At 45.6% G+C, this 27,819-nt stretch overlaps 1 protein-coding gene across 5 annotated transcripts in view; it reads right to left on the bottom strand.

The window, feature by feature from the left end:
• thrab (thyroid hormone receptor alpha b) overlaps positions 1-27,819 on the bottom strand; it is a 142,764-nt gene that overhangs the window by 77,285 nt on the left and 37,660 nt on the right. For 3 of the 5 annotated variants that reach the window (XM_088623267.1, XM_088623265.1, XM_088623268.1), the window contains exon 1: positions 22,669-23,027. The exons of 1 other annotated variant lie outside the window; for it this stretch is intronic. The gene's annotated coding sequence lies outside the window, so the exon portion shown is untranslated. Of the gene's footprint in view, positions 1-22,668; positions 23,028-27,819 lie in introns of those variants that run through there. One more of the 5 variants, XM_088623269.1, reaches the window with a different exon arrangement.

Here is a 27,819-nt window from a genome sequence, read left to right as displayed (position 1 = left end):
TAGTTTGAAAATGAATGGATAGATAAGTATTAAAATGACCAAATGGTGCAAAAGACAAACTGCAACATGGGGTATAAAATCTGATCTTGTGTTCAAAAACAGAAGGCTAAAAAAAAGATGAAAAAAAAAACCAAATGTAAACAACGTCATTGAGTTCCACAGCGCTACCATGGGGACTCGCTGTGAATAGTAATTGGCAGTCCAAGCCAAAGCTCGACAATCCCATTATGACTCAGGGAGCTGGAAAACAGAATTATCACATCTGTCAGAAACAGTCTTCACCAAACCAACTGCACATCAGTAAGTGGAGTCTGTAATGATGGCACCAAGGCTGGAGAAGAAACTGCACAGTGGGTTTGGAGAATATGGGTATTGTTCTGCTGAATAGAGGCCTTTTGCTACCCTTCGCTGTGATAACCATGTTCTAACTTGGCAAGATTTAAAAAGATGACAGTTCACACCTCAGGTCTGGTTGCAAAAACCTTCAATGAGTATTTAAAGGTATAAAAAAAGTATCCACAGGACGCCTACAAGAAAACAGCCTCGCACTCCAGACTGCTATGTTTTAACCTACCGAAACCCTTCGCCTCACACTCACAGAAAACACAAAGCAACGCCTCTCTGATCACTTCCACAATAGGAGCCACGCTCCTCATCCTGGTAAGCAAAGCCCCAGCAGGACAAACGAATAACACACTTTTTGTTTTGAACTGTTTTCTATTTTACCAACAGTGGTTGTTAACAACAACAACAACAACAACAATACCAAATGATAAAATACATGTAATGATTGTTATATAATAAATACAAATAATAATAAAGTGCTCAGGTGGAACTCCATGACCTCCATGGAGCTCTTCTGTACTCCTAGTCCCTTTCTGCCTGTCAGGTAGTTGTACTCCACTGGTCTCCAGTGTACACACTTTGCACAGCTTGTTCAGTGATACTGTACTGCACTACAGATACCCCAAAACCTCTGTCATGCCAAGAGGTCACCCCAGTTAAAACATCTCAACTAGGCACAGCTCCAGTGAAATGTAAACTCCAGTTACCTCAACACCTGACCTCAAATAACCTTTGCTAATGGTCTGCACCAGCTTGACTCACAGAATACATTTACAGCATAGTGCAAACAACCGTGTGGCATCAAAAATGAAAAACCAGTGCAATACAGCAGCTCTGAAACAGGTACTCAGTTAAAGAAATGTTAGTTGTGGACTTGGAGAACAATAAAAAAACAACCATGATGTAAAAGCACAAAGTGTTCTAATAACTGCTGAGATAAGGCAAACCACTTCCTTCCACAGCACAACAAACCCAGGACTGTAACCTCAAAACCTTACAGGAGCACTACAACACTAACCACTGCCTTCCACACTGCAGCCCAGTGGCTTCCACTGCACTGCATTATAACCACTGTACTACTGAACACACTGCAATCCCTCACTCTTAACACTGCAGTCCAGCACTGATACACTGAGTGGTACAGTGTCACAATGTAGACACTGCAGCACACCGAGCTGAACACAGAGCAGCCCAGCACTAATGTTGAGCTACTGAACACAATGCAGCTGGACGTTAGCAGTGAGCTACTGAGCACAAGTAATAACCCATCATGTTTTACACACTGCAGTTAGCAAGAAAAAAATGTGCAATACTGCAAATCTGTTGCTTTTGCAAAGTCTCTCCTACAGCAGCTATGTATGCAGGTTTTCCAAAAGGCTTGTTATATTTCTCAAGACTGACTGCCTTATCATGAACATTACTTCCAAAAGCTGAGCTAACAAAATTAAAGCTACTTTGCCTTGTTGAGAAATCACTACTGCACTCTTAAGCATTTGATTGTGATAATTCTCACACATGTAGCTGTCCTACTGACCCAGAAAACTCCTCTGAGAGGCTGTAACGGCTCAGGTCTCCACCACCAGCTTTACAACTGCAGGAGCACTTATTGTTAGATCACATAAACCTGGAGAAAAATGCTTCATCTTACTAACGATAACATTTACAAAGGAGCCATGCTACTACATTCACGGTTATGATATCTCTGTATTATCTCCACATTACTATGAGTTGTAATAAGAGACATAAGGGACAATAAAGTGACCAACTAAATCAAACATTAAATTTTGAATGGTTTAAGAATGTAATGCAGGTACAGTATGCATAACTGTACGTACTGTATGCGTGCATACTGTACATATCCGTTTATAAAGTGCATACACTTATTATTCACTCGCGTTTTACTGAAAATCAATAGAGGAGGATTTCAGCCCCAGAGAGGCCTGGGCAGAAGGCCGCTCAATAATCTAAGACTCCGGCTGTGTTCCGTTAAACCAGACAGACTGCAGCCGACTCCAGATCTGATAAGAGGGACTCAATTAACTGCAAGAGTCTACAAACAATCTTTTTACCAGTCGTCCTCCGGCGTGTCCAGGTTCACAATTAACATGCGTGTTTCCCACGGAGGGCCTTCCGACCCCTTCTAGCCACGACACGCAGTCATCTGATGGACACAAATCAGCCAGACAAGACGATACACCATCGCAGAGAGCAACACATTGGGTTATGGAGTCAAATTATTTGTGTATATTTGGCTGACGCTTTTATCTAAAGCGACTTACATCTGCATCCTTTTTAACAAGGAGGTCTTCAGGTATTCTACTGCAACAGTTCAGGTTAAATATCTTCGTCTAGGGTTCAACAGCAGCATCTCACCTGCAATCTGCACCCACAACCTTCCGTTCAGGAATCCAAAATGCTCATTATTAAGATCCCTCACTGCAAGATAAGTCAGATAAGATTTTGCAAGCTGTGCAGACACTGGAGAGGATGTAGCATGCTGATCGTACCAGGTTCTGAAGTAGCTGCTGAACAAGCCCAGGTTATGATTCTCGCAGGATGGCCTCCAGGTCATGTTTTGAGGAAAATACTGGTGTTTAATCTTGCACAGGACACCAGGTGTTCAACAAGATCTGGAGGTCATTCCGGACAGGAAGGAAGACAGTGGGCAGGCCCACTGCTTCCCCGAGGAGCCCAAGACAGACTTCTGTATCCATACATCAAACAGGAGAGGGGATTCTTATATTTCATCCTGTGAGTGCGCTTCACTACGGGTTGTTGATCAAACTCGTTTAAAAATGGCATAATTTCAAAGTTTACTGTATAGTGATTCGCTCCAGTGAGTACTAAAGATTCAAGGTGTATTAACTCATTTCAGGCGGGGAGTGCCAAGACTTACGTTTGCAATATAAAAATATACAGTATTCAGCGGGACTAATAACACATAATAGACAATTATCGTACCTGCCATCTGAATAAGAATAATTCACCTGGAATCTTTCATGTTAATTGTAACACCAATATAAACTACGTGTAGCTGTTAAAAAAGCATTTAGTCTTGGAAAAGTGCAGTACAAAGTACAAAGGGCAAAGCCAACTTAAGCTATTGTAGTTTCAGATATTACAACACTAGGTTATTACTGAATTGGACTTTTAATAATATTGTATTATTTGCATGGTCATCTGATCTCGCAATTTAGAGATATCAAACAATACCAACTGAGTCAGACATGCTCTGGTTTTACTATGTATAAAAGTGTGGCTTAACTATATATGTCACAGCAAAAAAAGACCAATGTGCAACAGGTTTGAAAAGTAAACTGCGGAAAAAGTTCTATAACCAGATATACAAATTCTGTACTTCATTCACATAAAAATAAATTAAATATCATTCAGATATTGAAAACACAACACATTCTCACTCAGTTTACTGGCCTTAACTTTAAATATTAAGAGAGCTTGCTGTGAGTACCAACACACTTTGTAAAAAATATTAAACAGATTCTCAAATACAGTATAACACAGAATTATGGACTGCATTTACGCCACTGAAGTAGTGTAAGCAGGCAGCTGTATTTTTCTCTTTGTTACTGGGTAATGCGGGCACCAGCTTTATGGTGAGGACTAAATTCTGTCCCATTTAACCTATAAAATAATAATTCAGTAAATGAGTGCTGAGTTAACCAGTTCATTTTGTGTAGGTGTGTATTTGTGGAGGGCGGGTCACTCTACATTGTAACTTCACTGTACTAACCATGTGGCCTTTAAAGTCAACATCAGCTTGGCCCCATTACAATTCACCTTCTTCCAATTATCTCCCCATCAACACCACACATGATAGGTCTGATAGGTTACTCTACACGTATGGTACCTGATGCTTATAATCCTGTACTGAAGGATAAGCCTATTAAGACCTTTGGAAATGTCTGAAATAGACCCGTGAGAGAAAGTAAAGCAAATGTTAAAACACAAACACATGAAAACACCACTACGAAATCCGTCATTTGCAAAAAACGCACAGCGAGTAAATCAATTCCAGCCAACCTGACCAGACAGAACTCTGAACAGTACAGGAGGGGCTGTGCTCCAATCATTTTCCAAAAACTAAGCAAAAAAAAATGTTCAACCGACTAAGACCCAGGATCTGACCCACGATCAACAAAAGAACAGGCCACTCACGCACTGCCCAACTTAAAAGATTCAACAAAAACGTATCTCAGGTCTTTATGCATTGGGGGAAAAGATTTAAAGCGCAATGACAACAAAAGTCATCAGGGATGGGGATGGGGATTCACAGTCAGCCAAGGAGGCACCATCTGTCAGAGCATTCAAGGGTGTGATAGCAGGGTCTCCCACAGATGGGCGTGTTAATACAAGTGCTGTTCCTTGTGTCGCCACATGGCAGTCACTCCAGGCTACAAACATTAGTCCACAGCGACGCTGCACCTGGGCTGGCACCACCAGAAGAGGGGCTTCATTATTCCGCCGCTGACGCTCGCGTGCTTTCACATGGTAGGCCTCAGGTTAAAGCCAGCTGCCTCGAGTTCCCGGGACGCTCATGGGGAAGGCAGTGTGACCGAGGACAAGAACGGGAATCAAAACAAAGCCCTTTGTGTCGAACCGAGACAGGCCGGTGAATGTATCCGAGGGGCGCCTCGGCAGCTCTGCGGGGACTTCTGCAGCACGCGCGAGCGGAACAGCCCCAGCACAGGGCACGCACCAACTCCAGGGGCTCTGAGCCGCACAGGAGGTGGGTGGAAATCAAGACAGAGTGAAAGGGATAAAAAGGGCTTCGTCTTTGCAGGTTGAGGAAGAGAAACCACACTTTCACAAAGCAGGATGGGGTACCCCCTTAATAGAAAGCTGGCTGAATCACCCCCCATCCCAAAAGCACAACAGCTGCCAGGACAGACTGCCCCACCCCAGCCCCTTCCCTCACACTCCTGCTCTCTCCCTCTCACCTTCACGCACCTGAGGAAGCTCCACAGACACAGCGGTGTCTTTCAGCCTTGATGGCCTCCCTTCAGATGGCCTCCAGAACAAACCAAAAAAGATTCGTCTATTCCAAGGCAAAGTACAAAATAAATAAATTAGGACCTATGTGGGTGCAGACGAAGGATATTATTAGGACAGTTAATCCAAAATATGATAAGTCACTTTTCCAGCTGCAGTTGAACTGTAACAGTTATGTCAGAATACTGTGCTTTAATGTGATCTGACAGCACTGTGCCCCTTAAAAAGAGGCAGAGACCACAGGAAGTGTTTTACTGCACTGACCTGCCAAAAAGGGCTTAGCGCTGCCTACGATCTACGACACAGCCGTGAGAGAGCAATGTGCACACCACAGTCACACTGGCTGCTGTGAGGTATTATTAACGTTCCTTGGTGAAGGAACAGCATATCCATATCTGATACCCACATGAGCGTAAGTCATGCACCAAATGGGGCACAAATAGAAGAATAAACTAACAATCCTCTATTTCCTCAAAGGGTTGATTCATTCCAGGATTTTCAACCAGAAAACCTGGAATCTCAACGTGCTCCGTTTCAGCAGAACGGTGCTGCCCTGCTCCTTGTTTCATCAAGGAACCCACAAGTGTTGCTGTCACAGACTAACAGAATAGTCCCGAGGGTGGAAGAAGAATCCCAAATCCATGTCGTTGTGAAGGACGGCATCAAAAAGCAACGCACCGTGAGCTCGAAACTCTCCTTCACAAGAGCTCTGTCCCCATCAACTCAAACCACACTGAATCAAGCTGGAATCCTCACAAAATGCAGTCAATAAAGATAAAAACCACAACACCTCTGCTGTAAAAAAAGCACTGAAAAAAATCACACTCATCCCTCCTCAAAATTAAGAACAGGAAATTTTGAAAGTAAAAAGTAACACTAATGTTTTTCACAGCATCTACTCAGCTAAAAGCTATTCAACTCAAGAGATGCCAACTGTCTATTTTAAATTAAAATCTAATCTATCATTAAATCTATCATCCATCCTCCCATCCATTTTCAATCCACTTGTCCTAGTGAGTGCTGTGGTGATCTATCTAGTTTTACAATACAACTAAAAAAAATCCATTGCTATACATTAAGACAAACTTCTGATTTAGTATCTCTACAAAATATAACAAAACACAGCGTCTTTACACCAACTTCTCAGCATCCCACTGCACAGAACTGCTGAGCCGCACAGGTGAACCAACAGTCAATACCAGTGTGCTGCAGTGTCGCACCCTCACCCACTGAGCACCTGGGGAACTTCCTGTAGAGGGGAATGGGCTGGGATTACACGGCGTGACAGTGATCAAGAGGGGAATTCACTCACATGGTCAGACCACGAATCGAGAGTCCTAACCACTGCTCCACAATACACCACACCAACATACAGTACCACGTCAGGATCAGATTCACAACAGGTTCAGTCCATCAGCTGTTGTCTGAGCTATATCCCTCAGACTTCTCTGTGAAATGATCTGCCACACTCAGTCTCCTGACAAACTGGTGGTTCCATCATGATACTTAAAGGGCATTTTCATTACTGCTCTGTGTCCACACTTACTATATACCGTTCTACTTCAATTTCATTTGGTTTGCGCAACAGAGGCTTGTGATATGCTTGTGTTGTGCTAGGAACTAACTGGTACATCTGCTCTTGGGACTGTCACTTAATGATAAGGATGAAGGTGCTTGCTAAGCAAATGAATGATGGCATTAATAATAACAGCAGCGTTATCATAAAGAATGTGGCACTGCTGTGCTGTATACGTTTCATAACCAGAATGTTTTAGATTTGGTTGCCAAAGTAAAACTGTACTTGAGAACGTTACTCCTCAACTGGTATAGTGCAGTACCTTAAACACCTGCACATGGGAAGAGTTCACTAGGCAACACCTCTACACAGAACTGTGTTCGATAATACGAAGTGTTTCTAACCTAAGGAGACAAAAAAAAACCCACTGGGTGCCGACTTAAAAGGTGTTTCTTTGAGATCTTGAGGAGTCATTGCGCCAAGGAAGTTCGGCCTGTGTAGCTGCAACAGTTTGTTCGGATGCTTCAGACACTGAACCACATGTGAATGCAAGGCCAGAGACCTTCTTGATTCACCTGCACAGGAAGAGACAGACAGGGCAACAAATGCGACCTGGATTCTAAAAGAGGAGGGTTCAATTTTCTCTTCTTCCCTGGTTCTTTTTTAAACACACTTTGGGGCATACAGACAAACAACAGGCATGATTTGGACTCAATTCCAAGACAACAACCAAATTAACTTTTTCAGCTTAATATATCGGGCATTATTTAGCACATGCTAAACAAAGCATGACCCATTTTCTACAGCAGAGTCCTGGGGCACTAATGCTCTGGCTCCCAGGCAGAGGTGAAAGGGTAGTTAGAGTTTAAAGATGGCAGCACATACTGTACAATATTAGAGCCGTGACCCAAAAAATGCTATGAAATGAGATGCACAGTGAAGTCAAGGTGTCTTTTTAAATGTTCCGTGCAGTGGTTTGGTCTGCTACAGCCTGATAAAGATTGCCGCATATCAGGACAAAATAGGTCAGTCTGATGTCCTCCCACACTGACACAGGATACAGCCGTTTAGAGCAAAGTCGTCAGCTCTTTTCGTACTAAAATGTGCTTTTTTCTGCTTTATACACTTGTCCATTAGCACTTTCCAACTCTAGCCTGTGGGTGGAAGTTTCCCGAATTTTCACTCTCTGCGGAGAGCAGAGAACCTTTCCGAATTCCACACGGACGAAATGTCAGTTAGGATTTACAACAAAGTGGAGATCGGTTCTAAAAAAAAAGGAAAAACTAAACTATAATCATGGGAGAAAATTTTCCATATGCCTGGCAAAAGATGAAAAAAAAACAGTTAAAAAATGTCAAATAAAGGCCAAACCAATAAATGCACTTGTTCGAAAATACTGCAACACTTGCAGTTTGGTTCCCATTACTTAAAGAATAGCGTGTGAACATCTGTTCACTACTGGAGGGAAAACCTCTGGAATCCAGGCTCACGGGTCGGCGTCGCGATGCCATTCCAGGAGAGGAACCCGCACGGACCACCTGGGAAGCAGTTTCACGCGGCTATTTCCACCAGGCATCCCCGCCGAGCACAGCAGGGCCCATCTCGACGGGACTCTGGACGGGTCCCGACACTGGGGGGCGCTGCCCTCCTCATTCCTCCTCCACTGATAATCCTCCGGTTTTTCTCGATGAAAGCTTCGACAAATCCAGCAAGACCCAGCCCGGATGAGACGAAGGGGACCCAGCTCTGATGCCCTAGGCGGGTTTAACCCTGTCAGCACTTTTTCAGGGACAAAGGCAGACACCCCCACGGGAGACATCCTGTGCAAACCGAGAGCAGCAGGAGATCGCTGTCAAGAATCACCGAGCTCCAAGGCTCCAACCTGAGCCCTTAGAGAAATGAGATGTTTCAAACCAACTACAGTATACATTATTTTCTCTGAAAAATAATGAGAAACTGGTAACCTCACGGTAAATTTATACGATGCACTGAAATGTCCTAATATTTACATCAAAGAACAGCCGTTTTTTCTACAAATGTCTGTAAACTACAATGCGCTTTAGCCTATCTACAATGGTACCTGTTGCCTTGTCTAAACCACATAGAACAGAACGTCAGCACTTGACAACCCTTGTTTCTAGTTTCTTGTTTCTCCATTCCAAACAAGTGACATGCATGTATGATGATATCATCCCATAGCGCAAAATCCAATCTATATACTCAGGTTTAATCCTACAGTTCTTGGGATAAATAATGTAATACTACAGACCAGGCAGAGAAACAGGCCACAGGGTTAATTCCACCACTGCCTCCACTGCCCCATATTTATGAATTAACAATAGCTGTAATGAATTAACACCCACAGTCGGGTGAATGGTTCAGTTTAGTAAAACAAATCTCTCTCAAGGGTGAATTGCTCTTGAACTTTTTTTTCCATGGGAATTTGGCACAATCATTAAGCAACTCAGCCTATGCATGCTAGGCCCATTACGTAACACAACCGGACAGTAACTGCAGTCTGGAGTCACAGGACAGAAAAAGAAGACTCCTCCGCTCTGTCAGTGTTCATCGGGTCCGACGGCTGCAGCAGAAAGTGCCCTTCAGCCAGTGACAGCGGGGTCCTTCGGCCCGCGAGGCTGGGGACTGCACTGTTTACACACTGCGCCGACGGCACAGAGACTGCAGACTCCCCAGGCAGCACCAGGCAACTCGTACAACACGACTGAGAAACTACTATTTTAAAGTGTTGCCGTTTTTTTAGACAAAGAATTGCAGGAGGGTATACATTTCAAAGATCACAATTCTAGTCAGACTTGGAGAGTTGAAATTAGAGGGGAACCTGCAGCAGAGAGATTAAGAACACAGATGTGACAGATGCACTCTAACACAATGGGAGTGAGAAACATACTAACAGGACATCTCTACTGGCACAGTCGCATGGGTGTGCTCGCAACGGCACAGAAGGACAAACAAGAGGTGAGGGATTCCTGAGGAGCCCTGTCTTATCTGGCTCTCTGACCAACACATTGAGTGCTTCGCACATCATTACTGATGGAAATCCACAACCTCACAGTGCAGACCTCCACAGATCCTTCACTTGCTGGGAGTGACTTTCTTAAACCTCATCTGGCGTGTTTTTCAAGACTTCTCCTCCGAAATAAAAGAAAAAAAAGCTGGGCTCCAGATTTTGTTGCTCGACGGCCGGTTTCTGGGCTCGGTGCCTGCTGTTTTTCTGCTGTGCTGGCACTGGGAACCTCAACTATCCTTGAGCTTCCCTCACCAGGACAGCAGGAGCCACCCCAGCCAACTGGTCCCCTGAATGATGTGCATGTTCACACAGCAAGGAGGTACAGCATGTGTGCTGAATCCACAGGGCACGAAGGAATCCATATAACATGGCTGGAAAGGAAGGCCTGTGCCCCCAATACAATTCAATACCAGCTGCAGATGTGAGAACACCTGGATGTGCACTAATTAAAACCAACACTACTGCACATTTTGCACAGGATATAAGCAAGGACTGGACAGATGCAGACCGTCTTCTTACACACAGAACTACTGAGAGGTATTTGGAAAGCATGACAACCCCCAAGAGAAAGATATTACAGCGACCTGAAAAGAAAATCAATCAACATTTTATTGGTGACTGCCCATGCATCTTAAAGCAATTGCAATTAAAGCTTTGCTAAAATAATTAGGCAGGAATGCTAGCTGGAATAAAGCAAGGCTTGAGTGCAACTGCATCAACTAGTGTCTTTCCACACAAAGCCAGCAGGAGTGGTGGTGGGGAGTTATCCCAAAACCCTGACAGTCCTGGGATGCCAGCCAGCCTTCCTGTGATGTCAGCAGGGCAGGCAGGCCTGCGATCTCTTCACAATGAAGACAAACACCCGCACTGTCCCACGCCTTCTCCCAGAAAAGATCCAGGCAGGTAACCATGAGATGCTTTAATGACCCGTTGTCTGCTACATTAATTTTCTTTTCCCTGGTGTTTCCTCTGCTTGAGTCAACTCCCAGTCTAATGCATGACCAACCCCCCTGTCTGGTTCCTTCTGCGTTCTGCTGCTGCTTGGCTGCGATTCAGGCTCATCTACTTGAAAGGCACCCCACTACAGCAGAAAGCCTGGGCCGTGCTACTGGCAACGGGCTTCAGAGCAACCTGGAGCGCCCTGCACACCACGCCGGGCAGCCAGCCAGGGAAGCGCACCGAACTCGTATTGTTGACATAAATTCAATTCTGGAGGACATCTACTGCGCTTCCGCCGGCTGGCTTATCACCCATTTTATCACCGTGTCAGAGGGAGCCCGGGTGGCGATGTACCGAACAGGGAGCCGCTCGCTCCGCTGTGCGCTCCGGGGTCGCGGCATGCTGCTCCCCCCCGTCTCAGGGGACCTGCCGCGCCACGCGCCTCACCTTCGCTCTCACTTTCACAGGGGCTGTGATCGCTGCTGGAGCGCAGCAAAGCACAGGGCTCGCCTTAACCGGCTTCCCCATCAGCCCTCCTGAGCACTTCTTTGCCGGGCTGACCAGGGCGTATTTCAGGAACACGGACAGATGTCAGTTTTTCCCAAACCAAGGATTTTGGCGTGGGGAATTCTCAATACACACAGTGGGCTCGGCACTGGTGTACATTTGTCTTTTCTAGAATTGATTACTGCAACACCATCATGGCTGTAATAATCATCATCACCACCACCACCACCTGGTCAGGTCAGCTCTCAGACCAAAACTGGTTTAAGCCAAGCAAATCAATAAAAACTCATGGCGCGTGTCCAGATGTTTTTTCCCATGGTAGAGTTTGTGCCCAAGCTCCACCTTTTCCTTACATACAGAATATGCAGGGAGGTGGAAAACACTCCTCATTAAGGCATTATCACTGTCATACGTTCGGCCCTTATCACACTAGCAGAAGCAGATTCATGAGCCCTCACAGAACAGCGGCAACCTGCTACTTCCCACATATACCCTCCTTAAGCAATGCATTGCCTGGGCACTGTTCAAAAAAAGCCTTTTTCTATCCCGCACAACTGAAGTGTGAAGGCCTTTGCATTGAAGTCCGAGTGATTGCAATTATTTCTAGAATAGAAAATGGACTTGCTGCAAGCCACCTATCGAGATTGTATCATCAACGGTTCCTAAAATACTAAAATTACACTGACAGTCTGGTTTAATTTTTAATTCGTACTTTACAGACGGGTGCATTTCCTCAGCTAATCTGTTGTGAAATTAAAGGCACATGTGTGTTTCCTCATTCACATCATAAAGGCAGCTGACACTTTTGTTATGGTCGGAGCTCACGCGTGCCGACCAAGTCCTGCCCCTCTCCTGCCTCTGCAGGGACGACGCACGTGGCGAAGCCGCTGTCCCCGGGCTTGTGATCTCTCCTCACGGTCCAGTTAGCGCCCTGGCAGAGGAGAAGCCGTGGGTGGGCACACAAAGCTGGAGAGGCCCCAGAGCGGCGAAGCTCTCGGCTGACAACTTCTGCGCCGCCTCCCAGCCCTGTGAAATCCACTGCACCGTCACCCTGACAACAAGCTGCGCTGCGTCGCCCGAACTCCAAACGTTCTCTCCCAGGACGGGACCCGGAAGACCGGAAGTGATGGAAAAGCAGCGTGGCCACCAAGCCGGAGACGCAAAAGCAGCACGTTCATTCCTTCAAGAATCTCGTCAGGCTGGATTCCAGACAATCGCCTTTGAAGATGAAGACAGGGGACACGCTGTACATGCCAGTTTCTGCAGTTCCTTCACTCGTGAAGGAGCCCGTCCACACTGACATGACAGTCACGAACAACCATGTCCAGAGAGACTCCTCATCCATAGGGTCCTTCTGGAGACCACCTGGAGAGCAAACATTTCACTGCCACGCACACAACCTTTTTTATTGTGCACCACTGTAGAATTCTTTCTACAATAGTACTTTAGCTTGCGTAGTGAGCTTGTAGTAACTGAATGAGCGTGAAAAGTTGACCCCTGCTGACCCATACAAATCACCAGCTTTCCATGCTGGTTGCCAGAACAAGCGTAAAGGAACTGACTTGTTCCATTCTCTCACAACCCTTTGGGTAAAGAAGGGCCCCCCTGTTCTCAGTTTTAAATACATTTCCACATAGTTTCCCCTTGTGTCCCCTGGATCAAGTTTCACTGCTGATTCTGAAGAACTCGACTTTTGTCAACTTTAAAGATTCTGAATACTTGTATTAGGATAAAACGTACAAAAAGTGGAATTCAGTATTAATATGTTTAAACTAAAAAAGCTATGCTTACAAAATGTTCTTAGACACTCCACATTTATCAACCCGTCACACATTCCTCACAGAGTACTGGGGTTTGGGTTGAGACAGCATGTCTTCCTCAACTGAAACGTGTTGTTTCGCAATCAGTCGGCATTTTACCCACGGTCATTAACCGGAAGTGTCACGTGACTCTTACCACCAGTAACAAAAGCGTGCAGGTACCCTGTAAATCACTACAGTCCACCCTAGCCCAGCAGTGTCCAGTCACTTTTGTGCCTTAGCTTGGGAGAACTTGGTCACAAGCAGCTAATGACCCAAGGTCACACAATTGGACTACTGAGGCTAAATTACGCAATTAGGCAGCCTTAACCAAGTCATTCACGCAAAGGAAGATTACAACACTAGTGTTTTAGAGTTCATGCACAAGATCTCTTCCTGTTCTTAACCCTTTCAGGCTGTAGGTCATTTACAGAATGTAGGTCCCAGACATTTTCCTATCTTGGTGATCTGAAGCACAGCAGAACCATATTGCCATATTGTCAGAGCAGAATTATGTAATCGTACTACTACTGAAGGTTCAAGTTGCACAATTTCAAAACCCTTTTTTAAGGACACAGGAGATGTCAGCCAATACAGTATACTCTAACTGCAAAACAGCAGCAAACTCTGCAAGAATTAATCGGCTGAAAAACAAAACCAACTACGTCCAATTCACTAAAACTAAGAATTTGACAGAATACAATGTAACTCATTAAAATATTAACCAAACTTAAAACTTGAAATTTTAGGATTTGAGATTAGTTTTACAATGAAATTCTGTAAAACATACAAGTACGCAGTGCAGATCTGAGAAGAGCCACAACTTCTGCAACAGGTTTTAAAATCTAACACATGGGTATGTTAAGGGAAGATTTAAAAACCAAAAATCATGCTGTCGGCTTCCTGTTTTGCCAAAGAGAGGCCCCGAGCTGTAATAGAATTAGCACATTTGTTATCTGATGGGGGAGTTAAATCTTGCTCAACTGTTGTACTGTATCTGCATTCACACCAAAAGCCAAGGTAAGAACAGGAGTCGGAGGAAGGCATGCTGCACAAACCGGTTTCCTGCTTTCTAGAACTCTGCATGAGTCAGTGAGCTCAGGTCTGAGGACTGAATAATTATACCCTCTGGTTTCCAGCTTCATAGCCATTGTGCGCAGCCCCAGACACCCAGCACATAGATGCACTCAGTAAGAGACATGGAGTACTGAACAAAAGGAAGACTCACCTTCTGAAGCTGAAAGCAAGCTTGAAGAATTTTTAGGCACAGCACCTTAAAGGCATGAGCAGTAGCATCGCACTACCTAGTATTTCAAAAATACACAGCATACAATACAAGAGCAGGCATGCCAAGTCTTGAGGGAGAATGCAATTACTCCCTCGTCTGTCCTTAGAGTTCTGTTTTACACACTTTAAATCAGAATTGTGAAAAACATTCACGGAGGACAGATATCAAAAACAGAAGCCGGTCCCTCTTTCCAGCAGATATCTTAATTTCTGGTGCTGGAGTGATGTCATACTGCTGCTGATACAACCAGGATGATTAAGGAGAATGCAGATTGTCACTCTGCTAGCAAGCCCATCCATTTTCTAACCACGTCATCCAATTCAGCATCACAGGGGAGCAGGAGCCCACCCCAGGAAGCAACAGGCACAAGGCGGGGTGCACCCAGGACGGCTCACCACTCCACTGCAGGGCAGGCAGAGACGCAAACCTCACACCAGTGCCAGTTCTCCCGGAAGCCAATTCATTTGTCAGTATGTCTGTGGACTGTGGAAGGAAACCCGTGCAAACCGAATGAGAACATACAAACTCCACACACCCCAGAAACTGAACCCAGAGTCAAGTGCTGTGAGGCAGCAAAAGCTAACCACTGTGCCACCGTGCTGCCCCATGCTGCCCACTCTGCTAGTATGTTCTTCGGGGCTAAAGTCCAAACAAGCTTTGTTAGAATAGAATCTCTCCAATTACTGCATACCTTCAGAGCTTAATAAGTTATTTTAGTTACAAAACCTATTTTCTCACTAGGTATTAGTATAACTGCAAGCTCACAGACTCCTTCTCTCTGTGCCCTTTCATTTTCCAAATTATTTTGACTCTAACTCGGGTGCCGTCCAATTACTCCAATACGATACCACAGGCCTCTATTTTAAGAACAACAAGCTATGCACACTTGGCTTTTTTAAATTTAGGTACTGTGCATTAAAAATAGGACTTCAGAGCATAATAGTCAGTCTCAAAATGAAGAGCAACCAAAAAAAAAAAGACTTGTGGTGAAAAATGTACAACACTGCCAACCCTATAAGTTCTGGAATGTCTCCATAAAAAGAAAAACAAAGTTTTTTTTCTCTGAATATTAAAGATTAAAACCTCTTTACAAGGATTTTTTTATTGCTGAAAACGACACTGGAGTGCCACACACAGTAGGAGTCTTAGGGTTGCAGTGCTCGATTTGAAGCTACAATGCAGCTAGAGCTGATCTGAATTAAAGCTCTGAATACGTAAAAAAATTCTAAGACATCCTTCTTAACCCAAAGGTGCAATTATGTGCCCTACACTCTGTTCTTCTGTTGAGTTAGCAAAGACTTTACAACCTCTGCAACAAGTAATTATCTTTCATGTGCATGCACACCTAAATGGCAATTATCAATTGCTTGAGAACTCCATCACAGCTCCTGTTGTGATTCCTGTATCAGCGCAAAGACATGCCCACCCGTCAGAGCCATTCACCTACAGGTATGTGACGCCCTGTGAGCACCTGAGAGGTGAGTTAGCTGTGACTGAGGAGCAGAGTGACATTACTGACATCACTTCAAGCCTGCGGGAGCTCGGACAGAAGTTACTGTTCTGCTGAAAGCCGATAGGGTCCTGGATAACTAACACCCTCCCACTCCTGTCAACGGTCAGCCTATCATATGTTGCTGTTTGGTAAATCTTTCAGTCACATGGCTCTGACTCACATCAGTAACATCTGGGGATCGGGGCTCAGCTAGCACTCTGAGTGAACACCTCTCCTGGCTGAGCAACCAACAAGGCCCCATTTCTATGACATTTTGTACATGATTATGAAAAGCTGCGTTAAAAATTGATTAACTCCACCAAAGATTCTCTGAGACTCTTGGTAACTTGGCAACTTTAGATTCAGAGCAAAAAGCAAAAACCATGCATTAAAATTGTAGCACATAAAATAATTCTGTAGTTTAGAATGTTCAGTAGTATGTCTTCATGTCGCCACACAATGTCAGCTCTCCTGGCCATGAGGCATTTCATTCAGGAACAAAATACTGTTACAAACAAAAGCAACCCGGACTATATTCTTGTCACTAAATAAAACAAGTGAAATCCTCTTCCCATAATTTGGTCAACAGGTGCACAGAGACACACACTCACACAGCAGATAGCCTACAATAACTCTGCAAAATACGAGCTTGCTATAATTGATTCACTATATAATCCTAGCTAGAACCTGCAATAAAAACAAAGTTTTTCAGTCAGCTTCAATCTAAATCAGAAAAACTACGAGTACGTGACAGAACGTGCCAGTACTCATCTGTGTCCATACGCTAATATATCTTGCGAGAAGAAATGGAGAATTCACATTATCTGGTCATATCTGCTATGTCCACAGTGTATCCTTCGCTCAGAAAATGCAGGACAAAAGTGTAATCTACACAGTAAGGTTATTAAAAAAAGACAAACATCTAGACAAATCGATGCACATTCTCGGTTCTCCAATTCAATTGAAATGGATTTTATTTTACAGCTTCATGAGCTGTGGATTCTACTTGCAGGAATTAACGACAGTTGAAGGCAGGTAGGGTGAACCTCTGCTGAAAACCACAGCACACGTGGAACAACTGCCGTTCGCAGACCCCTGAGAAGCACGAGGCGGCACTGGCAGTGCAAGCTGAGAAACAAAAACAGCACGGCAGGAGCTCTTCCTAGGAAAAGCCACAGGTTCACAGACGGAAAGAGACCTAGGGTTTCAGCTCATGTGGCCAGCTCGATTAGCTGATTAACCAGCACCACGATGGAGATTGGGCAATTGGTCAGTGCACTAGTTGTTAAAAAGGGCGTTGCACTATCCCCTTTTCAGGTTTAGTCATGTGTTTTTAAGCAATTCTCTTACACATACAGAGCTGTTCCCCATTTACAACTTGTACGTCCCTCTGAGCTTCTATTAATAATAACAACAACAACAACACCCCTTGGGCTGGGCATGGAGCCCTCAAGGTATTCTCGGCCCACACAGCGGCCAGTCTGTCACAGCGTGGCCAAAGCTCACACGTCCTACACACACGCTGCACACAGCTGCACCAGAGTCGGACCGCGAGTGCACAGAGCTGAGCCTCGTTTGTCAACACCTGTAGAGTCAGCTGAAGCGGCGCCGTACACACGCTGTTGCCATGTCTTTTACAGCAACATACTGTAGCTTCCTTCAAAATGCAATTGACAGTTACTGTGTTTCTAATAGATCCCAATGGAGCCAAGCATATTCATATATAGGACTTGTCATACTTAAGCAGGATTAAAACTTTATTTTAATAATTATTATAATTATATTAATGTAATATCACAATATATTACTATATTTTAAACTAATAAAGCTGTTCTTATTTTAATGTATTAATATAATATCCAAATATAATCCAACCATCCATTCTCCAACCACTTCAGCCAATTCAGGGTTGAAGTGGAGCGGGAGCCTATCCCAGCAAGCAATGGGCACAAGGAAGAGCACCGCCTGTGCGGGACGGCAGGCCATCGCAGGGCACAAACACACACTGCACCCCGGACATTCTTCCCAGAAGCCAATTAACCTACCAGTACGTTTTTGGACTATGGGATGAAACCAGGGCAACGAGAGGAAATCCAAGTAGACAGCACCCCAGGAGTTAAACCCTACAGCACCCCACCGTGGCGCGACAGCAGAGCTACCCACTGCTCCAATGCTATACTTGCTCCAATGCAAGTATAGTTTTTTTGCAACTGTGTGATTGTACACAACACCGCTCTCTTCTGTTGAAAAGACTACTGTCAGATGCCTCATTTAACAAACTGCCAGGAGTAAGTAGGCAAACATGTTCGCATTTAACAGTTAGTGAACTGCGGGGCTGAAATGCGAGTTAAATGGACCTGTAAACTGATGAGGCAGAACACTCCGCCCCCGTAACACTGAGTGCTACACAGCTCGGGCCTTGTTGAGGAATCGGTCGCTTTTGTGTTCCTAACTGGGAAACAGAACCGGCCAAAGTCAAGTTTAAAAAGCTGTCACGTGGCGAGAAATAAACATGCAAAGCATGGGACACGACTTAAAGGCCACAGCAGGGTGGTCCAACGACAGGCCCTGGAAGGCTGGTGTGCCTGTAGGTTGTTTTGAAGCAGCAGCACAGGAAGAGCGATTAACTCAATAACGAGCTGATCTGAGCTGGAATGAAGACCCTGCAGAGCTCGAGAGGGACCGCTCCACTGAAGGATCAACTTTGAGCAGGGGCTCAAACTCAGTTCCTGCAGGGCAAGGGGTCTTCTGGTCTTTGTTCCATCACTGATCTACCAAATGTCATACTTAGACATAATCAGAGACTGAAGTGACTTGTAAGTGTACCTTTAACAAAGTGACTATGCCGTGTAACAAACTGTTTAAAATACCTTAAGGAAAAAAAACATCCACGCTTTATCCTGAACAGTGTCACAGGAGTGCCGGAGCCTGTGGGCACAAGGCAAGGGGCCTGGAAGGGATGCCGGTCCAGTGGTAGAGCAGTCTCAGACGCACACTCAAATCCCCACACGAGGGCCAAGTCCACAGATGCCATATGACCTACCAGCATGTGTTTTGACTGTGTGAGGTAACCAGATCCGCTAGAGGAAACCCATGCAAACACAGGGGAGAACATGCAAACTCCTCACACAACAGGAATTGAATAATGGGACCCAAAGCACTGCAAGGCAGCAAGGCTAACCACTGTGCCAAACTCCTTTATCCTAAAACTGTAATAAACAGTTTAGACTTTGGATAATATACCAGTGTGTGCTGTTCTATATAAACAGATGGAAATGTCTGAAAGTGGCAGTTTAAAATAAACCAACTGATATCATTTCCGATTTAAAGCATTAATCAATGAAGAACTGCAGAAATATTCCTCGGAATAAAATTCCATCAGCGTGCTCCTGACACTGGTTCCCTGAAGCACTGTGACAACTTAAGATCAATTGACCAAAGAAAGCACGCTGCTGGACAAGATTTAAACAACAAAAAAAGCAACAGGAAAGCTGCTATTTTCAGCAACCAGTCAAAAAAAAAAAACAAAGAACAATCTGTACCAAAAAATCCCCTGATTGTTTGATGTACTTTAATGTTTGGATTAATTCAGATCAGATGACCTGGTGCAACATATCTGAAACAAGATTTCTCTTCTAAGGAATAAAAACACAAACAGAGACTTGTTATACATCTTCAAACTCCATAAACAATGAAACATTTGTGTGCATAGGGGGGGATCAGCTACAGTTTTACTCTACTAGACAGGCATAATGGAATGCCAGGCAGAGACCACCTGAGCTGAACCCCCAGTTCCCATCTCTACTGAGGTCAGCACAACATTGACTCAATAAAAGTGAGCGAGGTGGAGGATCTGACCTGCTTCAGTACCCAAATTTTGTTCTAAAACATTTGTCCTCGTGCATGGGTCTCCAATGCCGAGATTACTTTTCCCCCCTCTGGGTGAACCGAACATCTTGTGAAAGTAAAGGGAAAAAAAAAATCAGTAAAAATGAAGACCTTCATTAAGCGACAAGGCTTTTAAGTTTGAGCATCACAACTCTGTCAGATGAGTCCCGATTAAAGCAACACTCATGAAATTCACAGAACCATCATCAGCAATAGATGCATGGCAGTCCTGAGCTCAAATGCAATTACAGCAAACCCAATTACAGTTTAATATTTAAAAAAATGTTCATGGAAATTGAATCGCAAAAACGAAAGCTGGTTCCACTGGTGCGTCACTGAATTTACAGAAAGACTCTTAGGTCCCTTAAAAAAAGCACTGACTGCTGTGGTTGATGTGCTTGTTTGTGCGAGAACCTGCAGCTGTCCATGATCCTCATCTTCAGAGGCAAGTTTCCCAAGACAATATTACCCTAAAAGCACAGTGCCTGTGTTGCTTTGCGCTGGAAACGAAGCAGTCTTTATTTTTCAGACAGCTCCGATAAGACAGCTTGCACTGCTTATGAGCGATTCCACACGTCACAGATAAAAGCAGAGATACACTGTGAACTGCGTTTATGTGATGATTACTTTAAAAAAAACTGTGGAAGGTTGTTCATCAGTTATCGACCCTGAATTCAGTTTCCCCTAGTGCACTCCAGAGACAAGCTACTGTAGATATGGGTCAGGAATCGTAACACCGCAGATCCAGACGGATTTTTTTAGAAGGACAGAAACCAGTATACAGCTAAAAAAAAATAATTCTTGCTTCGTTTCACTGGCTCTGACTAACCTTTATTGCCCCCAGGTTGTGTGGAGCAATATCCACACAGGGTTAACTGCGCTGCCCGAGCTCTCCAGCTTCTGACATCATAATACAGCGAATTCAGCTCAGGACATCAGCCGCACAGCCCGGTTATATAACTGAACTCTTTTTCACATTTTACAGCATCCAGCAGGGCTGCCCAGCCATCGCAGGAAAAATAATCCAACGGCCAAGCCACTGAAAACAGACCGGGGGAGGTCACTTCCGCCCGGCGAGCCCGCGCGGCTCCGGCGGTACTGTCGCGCTGCAGCCGGCAGGCTCCCGGCCCAGCTGCGCTCCCAGCACGCCGGTGGTCATCTCCCACCCGACCCGAGACTTTCAGTCCCGTTAAACCGTGGCGGTTTCGCCGGCCCGCCGCCGGAAACATCGCAATACAGTACAAAGCCACCACCGCAGGATTACCGTCCGTCTCCCATCTATAAAACTAAAAACACAGCAACTCAAAACTGAACTGGCTATAACTGCATGACACTGCTGAAGGCGTCAATTTTTGGATGCGCTGCCTCATCCCAGGTGTTGAATATTTACTGTCTTTGTTGATTCGTTATTTGTCCGTTTCTTGCAGTACTAAGGTGAAGGAACAAATGTCTTTTCCTCCTGTAGGCTCTCGTTAAAAAAGCTGCTTTTAGAGAAGCAGCATCCAAATAAAGACGAGTCAACAGCCGGACTTCAGTATGTATATATATTCTTTGACTGATTTCAAATACAATGCATGCCCATCACTGAGAGACGAAGAAAGCGTGGTGTCCATTAGTTATACACAAAAGTATTTTTTTTAATCTTAAACACAGAGGTTGTGAAGCAGAATTCACAACACTCCTCAACAGCCGGTGTAAAAAGAACCGCGCGGCCGCCAGCAGGTGACGGGAGAACTGTATCGACAGGTCAATAAGGAGCTTACATGTCACCAGCCCGGCTGCAAGAGTCGCCCGAGCTCAGCGGCTACAGTATCGCAAGGTGGGGTGCCGTGTTCAGTGGTAACGTCACCGAGGAATCTTCGAGACTCTGCAGCCGCAGCAAATCGGCGATGCCGGCTCTGTCGGCACGGGGCGGTCGGGTCAAAGTACTTCCACCGGCTGCACCTGCCTGCCCCCCGCGGGCCCTCGGCACCCAGCTGCGGCATGGCCGGCCGGCCGGGGCTCCGTCCCAGCCCGGGGGGGGGGGGGGGGGGGCAGGCCAGAGAAAGGAAAAGCACATGTACCCACAAAAATAAAAACAACAAACAAACAAACAAACAAACAACCGGTCTGCATCACTGAAATCAAATGCAACTGGAGAAAGTACGCGTCCGGTCTGGACAGCCCAGGCTAGTAACAAACGCCAATGCCGTGCTCGCCAATATCACTTTCGGGGCTGAAAAGACCATAACTGACAAGTCACATCGCGGCTGCAGCGATCCGTTGCTCGAGTTGCCCGCAGGAAGGTCAGCGCTGCTCGCAGCGGGACTGGCGCACACCTCCCGAAGTTTGTGACACGATCACGCGCGGCCGGAGCGCGACAAAGTTGCTCCAGCGATCGCTACACGTCGGCCCGGAGAGCGCAGCCGGGGGGGGGTGTGTGCACTGGCAAAGTCCAAAAACCGCACGAAGGAGACTTCGTTTAAAATTGCTCCAGGCTCCGGGGTGAGTTCTCCAGCCGGTGTCATCACCGACCATACAAACACCCCCCGTCCGGAGAGAACGTCTCTCGCTTCCGAACCGACCCACCCCACAAGCCCCCTTCACGGTGAACAGTCGATCCGAAATGCTAAACCTCCGAAACGGAGGAGCGTTAAAGGATATGTTAAGAAGCAGAAACGTTAAATACAGCATGCAGCTCCGCGACCCGACTCCGAGGCCACACCGCTGGTGGTGCCCACTGTACTGTACTAGCGACCTGTCAAAACCGCCCCGCTAATGCACACTGACGCTACAGGAGAGATTAAAGCGTCCGAGTGCAAACCTGCAAGCTTTTACAGGCGTGAACTGTCGCGCACGTAACGCATCAGCACTCACCGTGTAGTTCTGCTCGCCAGTACTGCTGAAAATCCACCTTGTTCGCGGGGAGAAAAGTCCTGCCGAGCTCCGTGCGGAGAGGGCTCAAGTTGTACACCGAGCAGGCAGCGGCGGGACCCGAGCGGGGCTACAATCCTTCTCCTGCCGAGACCAGGCGCGCTGTCAAACGGATCGGTTCACGCAGCCCCACGTTTTCTGCGTCCAGCGAAAAACTACACGAGCTTGTTATCGAGATTTTCTGGGTGGCTCCAAAAAAAAAAAAACCGCAGTCCAGTCCTGTACTTCGGGCTGCCACGACAGGGAAATGAAATCAACAGAAACGCCGCGATCGCTCCTCCCTCCCTTCTCGATCGCCCTCCCTCTCCTTCTGTACGTCTCTCTCTACCTCCCTCCGCGGGCAGGAGTATAAATCGTCGTAATCCAGACCGTCTACCGCTCTCTACAGGTCTAGCGCTTTAAAAAATCCCCACTCGGGCCTGAGACGGCTTCCGTCTTGTTGCAGCTTCTCTGGTTTCATACCGGACTCATAGATAATACCGCAAGTAAAACTAAAACACTCCGTGAAGTCTTGTCGCGTCTCTGCGGGTCTCCCTTTGCGGGGAGACGACATGTTGGCACCCGTGAGGCGCAATGGACGCTGGGTGTGTTTTCATCTGCCCGTGATTGTGCCAACAGAGATCAGGCGGAAGCTCATATAAAGTCCTTAAAAAGGCTTTAATATTTTCAAGAAACTCAAATCATGTTTGAGGCCAGCATTAAGCGGTCTTCTCATTTTGCCTCTTACAAAACGACCCATTTTTTTTGCCCTGCGAAGTTATCCGAAGCATTCAAGCGAAGGGTGGCAGACATTACTGACAGCCGGCAGAACACAAAATCCCAGAAAAACCGCTGTTCAGACTTCACATGAAACACAGAATCAATTTGTTCCATGAAGAGGCAACATGCGCTTAATCCTTCTACTGTTACAAAATTTAATTTAATTTCAGAGGAAAAACGGCTGCAGACTCCAATTGCTGGTATGTTGTAGAACACACAGTTGTAAACAAAAATTAGTGAGGGCACTCTGGATATCGCAGGCACACGAGGGTCTGGTGCTAACCCAAGGTGGCACACCACTCATAAACAGTGAATCACTCAGCTCTGGTATTGCTTTTCCAAGTCGTCTCTTGCACAAATTTGAAATCAAAGAGGAGGCCACCTGACCCAACTAATTTTCTTAGCGATCTCACCTAAGGACCTTGTCGAATGGCTGCTTGTAACAAGCCAGGGATTCAGCTTCAGTAACATGAGGGTGTAGCCTGCTCCATACTCCCACAACTCTCTGTGTAAAGTGCCTCTCCCATGTGTTAAATGCTCTTCCACATATTTCCACATGAGCTCCCCCAGCTTGTGTTCCACTGTTGATGCCAGGACAGTCCACTGGGTTGAGTGTCAGGGCCTACGAGGATTTTGAATACTTCAGGTTGAAGTCCCCTTGTAGTCTCCTCAATCTGGGACTAAAAAGTTTAGTCTCTTCTATCCAGTTGGTGCTGGCCACTCCTTTCAGATGGGGAAGTGTCCGGTTGCTCTTTTGTGGAGCGATTCCAAAGCAGTGATGTCAGCCTGGCAACCTACAACAGCACCCAGCATTCTAAGTGACTTTTTTTTGTTGTTGCTGCAAATGATCATTTGGCTTCATGAGCGAACGACCAAAGCAGAAGGGAGGGGGGGGAAACCTCCTATCATGGCTAAGGCTGCCCCTGTAAACGGGAACAGAGCAGACGCTAAATACACACAGCTCTAATCAAAGATTCTCTCTCGGCTGTCCACAGCACCAGTCATGCATCCTCCCCTGCGAGATAAGCAAGCAGGCACCCTTCTCTGTAGGGCGGCACTTTGGCAGCAAAGTTTGCATGTTCATGATCGACTAAAGGATCATTTGCATTATCGTTTGTAGGACAATTTGCAAGTGGCACTCTGCCACTAACAGTGTTGGAAGGATTTCACCTACAGTATGCTCCACTTCTCTCTGATCTCGGCTGTACCTCCGAAAGGTTGCTCGAGTTGTATAGCTACGCGCGGACTAGAGGTGCTGCACGCCTTTTGGGCTGCAGCACGGCCGGAATTTCGACTTCCTGGAACACTGAATACAGGGGGGGAAAAAAGCTTCCGAGGCAGGCAGGGAGGAAAACAGTCCTGCGGCGCGCGGGGCGTCCTCCAGAGCTACCCCTCTGGCGCAGGAGGCCGGTATGGTGCAGACTCTGGCTGGCAGGGCGACGGTGGCTCTCTTTCCCGCCTCGGCTGGCCTGTGTCACGCTCATCGTCGCGGCGGCGGTCGGAGAGAGAGGGCTGGGGGCAGAGCGGACCCGTCTCCAAGCGGCGGGCTCCTCCGGCGGTCCTCGGGCCCAGCTTCGTCTCGCCCCCCCCCCCCACACACACACGCAATGGGGCACTTCGTTTCCTCTGCAGCCCTCTCAGGTAGGCAAGGAAAACCGTCCAGTTTTTTAGCACATTTTCTACTGTACACATTATCACATCCATTTAAATTTGCACCAGTTCAGCTGTTCGAATTAGTTGTTTTTGGGTGGATCTAAAAATTATGCTCTCATTGCCCCCTCAAGTGTTTGAACCGAAGCAAACAAAGATGTGATTATAAGAACAGGGTGCTTGTCCCCGCCAATCCAGAAATGGAAGAGGATTAGTGTGCATTTTTCTAAACCCAACATGGCTGATGAAGAGACTGCTGGTCCGCTCTACCCTGGGACAGAAAGGAAATACCCTGAACAAGAGCTGCTACCGTCTCAATCAGCACAAGTGCGTGGGGGGAAAAAAATAAACGCTTAGTTAACTTGATGAAAAAAGGATAACACAGACCTGAAATAGTATTAAATTCAAGATGCTTTATTGGCATGACCGATGAGTACAATCAGTGTTGCCAAAGTAGACACCTCTTGCTTTTTATCACAGAACTGATCAAAAGAATAAATCCTGGAGTGAGAATCAAGCAGCCTTATGTGGCTTTACTGAAGGTAAAGACTGAGGTGAAATTACAGGTGGGTTTCTGACCGAAGAACCGGTCTGCCCCCCTCCCTCCACGAAGGTATTGATACTTGCACTCTTGCGTTCCAAAACAAAACATGAAAATGCTAAAACCAGAAAAAAACACGCAGGCTCTTACAGTCCTCCTGTGAACTTAGACCATTTGGGAAATGGTCTGTCGTTCATCTCACAGAATGTGCTTTGTAAATCGCAAATCTAGCGCCGTGAGAGACACCGTGCAGGTCACCTCGTAACGAAAGGCCAGGAAGCCAGGCTATCATCAGGAGAGGCGAATGTTACAAAAGAAAATGGTAAAATGGTACAAAAAGCTGTTGTTTTCCTGATGAACGTTTACACCATGTGTTGCCAAGGCACGTGAAGGTGCATTTTTGCAGATATTCTTAGAGGCAAAGACGTCAAGCATGCAAGCTGATAGAACCATAATGAAATTCACATCCCTGCTTTTGAAACTGCAGAGACTGAGACGATAGAAAAAAACTGAGCAAATTTAATTTGAACGAGAAGAAAAAAATTAAACTAGGTTATTTACTTTGTGTTCAGCGCCACACGAGAATTCCAAGAAATCCCCCTTTTAGCATTTAGACAGAGATCCCCATGATACACTTGATTAATCATTAAAAGAGGTCCACTAGTGCAATCCAGAAATTACTGCATCTCTGTAAACAAACTTTCAGTGCTGAAGTGACTGTATAGCAGTGTGGCTCAAAGCAAAACCTTAAAGGAGAAAAGCACACCTGAGGCTGCATCACCTTTCAGCCACGAACCCACTCAGCACTAAATCCAGTAGGCTGATATTAATGAAGACTAATTCCAAATGTAGACAGTTGTGACTGCTCCCAGATCTAGACTCCAATCTATGAATTTTGAATTGCACACAAGATAACTGGGGACTTGAACCCCTTGCAATTAAAAGAGCCCCCAGGCTCCATTTCAAACATTACTAGACATAGGTCTCTCAAACACTGCCATACAGACTGGATTTGTTTTTTAAAAAAAAGATCACCACTTTTCAAATCCCTGCTTTTTAATTTCTCGCCGTTTAAGAGTTCACTCAAGCCAAAGTGAATCATTCACATAAAGAGCTCCAACAGCTTATTAATTTTGCAATGAATCTGTATCCTACACTAAACAATAATCAGCAAATGGCCAGGGATTTCTGAGTTTATTCATTTAATGGAACCAGGGATAACAGTCCATTAGCTTATTAGCATTATAATGTCTATGGTAAACACGTAGAGCCAATCTGCAATTTTAAGCTACGTGATTTTCTAATTATGAATTAATGAGGACATTTTTAACATAAAAGGCTATGGAATAAGGGGCAAAATGAATGTTTTTTCTTTAATGCAAGTGTGGAGAAGTGAAAGTGCAGCTACTGCTCAGAAAATCCATCCCTGCATTGTTGCACAAGCCTCAGTGAATTAAGAGCTTACTGTAAGTGAGCGTTCTGTACAGTGTACTTCATCATTAAATAATAAGACGGAGCAGCACTAAACAAGTACAAGTCCTCCCCCCAATAAAATATTTTTATATGCAGATTTCTAAAGTTACATTGTTGGTATTGAATTCTACATGGATTGTTTTCTTTTGCTGCAATTATTAACATATCCCCATTGTTTTCATAAGGGTGTGCGGACAGCTGTAGAACAGCCATTCCTTCCTCGCATGCACTGTTGGCTCACTGGGCCACTGCAGAACTCCTGGCAGACCAATATGGACATCAGAGGTCATTTCTAGCTCTCTCTCAGACATTTCCAAGACGAGAATACAAATGCAGGACTACAACATTTGTTGAAAAAGAAACAGGTTGGAATCAGTAGTAAAAACATCCATTTCTATTTGTGTGAGCACGCATCTTAAAACTACTGTGCTTTTACACAGGCTTTGCCCTTCCCCACACTACAGCCGAGCTGCAACTACATTTCTCCCTTTATTTTGACCCACCCTCCCCCAGGGAAAAACAGGAACATCTTCAATCTAACAAATGGAACCGAGAAGCATAATAAACATGGATGAGATACGAACTGCTGACGTGCAAAGAAGAGTTTCTTGCTCTTCCTTTGAATAATTGCATGGCTGGATGGGAGCTGGCAGCCTCCAGCGGCGCCAGCA

The sequence above is a fragment of the Lepisosteus platostomus genome, chromosome 28 (assembly GCF_059453375.1).
Source record: "Lepisosteus platostomus isolate fLepPlt1 chromosome 28, fLepPlt1.hap1, whole genome shotgun sequence".
NCBI lineage: Eukaryota > Metazoa > Chordata > Actinopteri > Semionotiformes > Lepisosteidae > Lepisosteus > Lepisosteus platostomus.
The sequence above is the reverse complement of the archived record's forward strand: the minus strand, read 5'-3'. Positions and strand labels throughout refer to the sequence as shown.